The sequence below is a fragment of the Pseudomyrmex gracilis genome, unplaced genomic scaffold (genome assembly GCF_002006095.1).
Source record: "Pseudomyrmex gracilis isolate BER0280 unplaced genomic scaffold, ASM200609v1 scaffold_2617, whole genome shotgun sequence".
NCBI lineage: Eukaryota > Metazoa > Arthropoda > Insecta > Hymenoptera > Formicidae > Pseudomyrmex > Pseudomyrmex gracilis.
In genome coordinates, this window is record NW_018023201.1 from 10,623 (window position 1) to 14,219 (window position 3,597).

Below are 3,597 nucleotides of genomic sequence, written 5' to 3' on the forward strand. Positions count from 1 at the left end.
GTATGGCTGCGTTCCGTTTCACGCATATGCGCGCATGTATCTATAGTACACGTGACGTATAGTATAGACAAATGCGCGCATATGCATGAAACGGAACGCAGCTTATGTATGACAAGTTGGAACATATGTATATATTTTCTAAGGCTGCGTTCGTTTTTTACTGGCAGCACTGAACTATATACTATACTGGAACGCTCATTTAAATGGGAAGAAACGGGACAATAGAGATAGAGAATTGTCACCAGCCTGTCTTTTTCTAACCTTATACTACCCTACCCTACCCTACCCTACCTCGAACTAAAAATATTTGAAGCTCTAATCAGAAATGCTCAGACAAGGATAGATATGTGGGAACAAATATACCTATCTCTATCTTTCGAGTGACCGGCTGCTTAACATTGAGTGAGCGTTCCAGTATAGTCTATAGTTTAGTGCCTAGCAGTACTGAAAATCTATAGATTCATGTCACGTATACTATAGATTTTTCAGTACGATTAATTGCGAAAACACTAAATTATTAAGCTCTTCCCATCTCAGTAACATCTCGTTTCTTTCCAAGAGACATAATCTCTCAAACTTTATCTTCATTGCACATTGTCTACAGGAAAACCATAGTCGTAATTTGATATTTGATGCTTTCGCGGTGTATAGTATTAACATACAAAGATGTTTTTTGGGTTTGAACCGCGTTAGTGTCATTTTTATACCGACGTTTCGTGAACATTACAGCTTACTTCATCAGGGTTTAAAGAGCAGCCTGATACTGCTCCAGTATCAGGCTGCTCTTCAAACCCTGATGAAGTGAGCTGTAATAGGCGATTTTTGGCGATCGTATGGTACATATACCAAAGTGTACCAGAATGTTTTCGCGTGTTTGTTACTTTGTGGTGGAGGCGTGGTTAACCGCTTTGGTATCTATCTGGTTAATACCACGCTATACCCTGCAGAATAGTAGGGTATCTTTTCCAAATATCTGGTAGGTTACAAATACGCGCCAAATATAAAAGGAATTAACATATGGATTGAGATTGAGAGTGGCAATTGATCAATTAGCATATATTTTAAATTAAATGCACTTTTGTTAACACTGATTGTGGCCGAGTATTAATTGCAATTCAATCCATAGTCTGATATAAACTGTTTATGTAAAGTAGTTCTTAACCTAACTTTTCTTTTTCTTTAGAAAAAAACATTGTATGCAAACTTNAAATATTCTTTTCTTTATTGAAAAGATTGTATTGTTAAAAAATAAATAAAAATTTCTTGATTTGTACAAATAATCGTGGTCAACCAATTTTGAACAAAGAAGGAAAAATACTATATTATTGCACAAAAAGTAAGTATGATATGCATCATGCACTGTTTAGTTTNACAAAATTTTTTGTACNATATATTCTTTTANAATTTATTTACTTATTTAGATAAATTATCTTAAAGTTAACTTTTCAAATTATAAGATATATAATTTACATCTATGTATATTATATTACAGCAAATGCTTTAACAACTTTAGAAAATNTGTGTGAAACAGATACTACAGCTAATGGTATGTAATTGAATATTTAATTTAATAACATTATAGTATAATAAGTGCATCTAATATTTTGTTTTACAGAAAACACAGAAAAAGATGCACAATCCACTAAAACAACTGAAGAAATAATGTTAGAAATGACAAATAAAGATAGTAAGTATTTTTATAATGTACATGATTCAAAATAATTTATTTCTATATTGTAAATATTTGTTATAAGTACATATAAACAATATTAATTAAGTAATATTATTATTTGCAGAATTTACTCATAAAAAATAACACTAAAGCTATTAGAGATTGTACAAACAAAATTTCATTTTCTTAATGACAAAATGCATTCTAAAAAAAAGATCTGGTCTGAGATTGCAAGAGAAATGCAAAATAATGGATATTTAGCCAATTATAATAGAATGAAACTTGCAGACAAATGCCATCAACGTTGGCGAAACTTACAGAAAATGTATCATGGACATTGTCNATATATGAAATCTACTGGTACAGGAAAGAAAAAGCAGCCAAAATATTTTGACGAGATGCATGAACTTATAGGGGAAAAACATAGCAGTCAACCAGTCAATTTATTGGATTCACTAGATGATTGTACTACATCAGCAACTTCTGGCACTTGCACTGATGAAACAAAAAGTATTNAAGGCACAGATATCAATGAAGATACACAAAGTAATTCATCAGAAAAAGAAAATATAAAAATTTCAAATATTTTTGAGAATGTCAAAAAATCAGTAAAGCCAAAAAAAGATAATTTAAGCGTTTTTAAAGAACTACATGCACAAGACATACAAATTGAAAATGAACGTTTTGACAAATTGCAAGCTTTACTAGTAGAGCAAAATGAATTAAAAAAGAGAACAATAGAACAGCGTGATGAGTTTTTAAGTGTTATGAAAACTTTTATCAATTTAGAAACACATAAAAAATCTAAAAAAAAGAAATATTATTCTTCTGATTCAGACTAAACATAATAAGAAAAACGATTTACATTATGTTTAAATTACACAATATTTTTGTTATACATTATAAGAGTTGTTTAGTTTGTGTTACATGATTTTATTTACTATATCTTGGATATGTGCAATATCTATTTTGCAAAATAAGATTATTGAGTATGAACTTCTATATATGAGCACATATATATTGAATATATCAAAACTCATATATAATGAGTGTGTTACTTATAATTAATATAAATAGCAGTTACTTATATAATGTGTTATCTATAATTAATATAAGAAGCAGTTACTTTTATAATTAATATAAAAAGCATTAATATAAAAAGAAAGAGATTTAAAAAATTAGTAAGGCAAAAAAAGATAATGTAAGAATAGTTTTTAAAGAACTACATACATTTGTTTTGTGTTAATGATATAAACAATTTTATTTATTTATTGTGCTTTAGGTAATATGTTATGTACAATATCTATTTTGCAAAATAAGATTATTGAGTATCAATTTCTTTTATGTGATAAGAATATAATATATTGAAAATTATATATAATAAATGTGTTACTTATATAATTAATATAAAAAAGAGGAAGAGCTTTTTTGTTTATAAAATCTTTATTGTGATATTTCTAGTAAATAAGATGTTTGTGTTTTGTATGTTCTAGCTATAAAAAACCAAAGAAAGGAAATAAGTATTATAAATCTAGAGAGAGAGAGATTAATAGAAAAAATACAATTTATTAAATAAAAAATAAATATTTATTTTACTATTGTTTTACACTTATTTATTTTTACCTTTCTGATAATTGTATCATTATAGTATTTCTTTTTTCAATAGCAATAGTTTTGTTATTATCTCTTTTAACAACTTGTATTCTATCAAGTCTTTGAATATCAACATCTAAAAATGATTCAGCCAAGTCATTATTTATAAGACAAAAATTATGTAGNGCANAACATGCCATTATAATGTTTGAAGCTTTTTCTATTTTATACACTGTTATATATTTGAGCCTTCGCCAGCGTCCTTTCAATAAGCCAAAACTATTTTCAACCTTTACTCTTGTTTTGCTATGTATTTTATTAAATGTTACTTG

At 27.7% G+C, this 3,597-nt stretch overlaps 1 long non-coding RNA gene across 2 annotated transcripts; it reads left to right on the forward strand.

The window, feature by feature from the left end:
• Positions 1-550: 550 nt before the first annotated feature.
• On the forward strand, positions 551-1,836 carry LOC109862911. 2 transcript variants are annotated; one of them, XR_002251252.1, is made up of 6 exons: positions 551-688; positions 816-976; positions 1,184-1,336; positions 1,493-1,546; positions 1,616-1,687; positions 1,797-1,836. It is a non-coding gene; the product is annotated as an uncharacterized LOC109862911 (long non-coding RNA). The 2 variants fall into 2 exon arrangements; XR_002251251.1 differs by lacking the exon at positions 551-688 and having other exon boundaries at positions 794-976.
• The last annotated feature ends 1,761 nt before the right edge of the window (positions 1,837-3,597 follow it).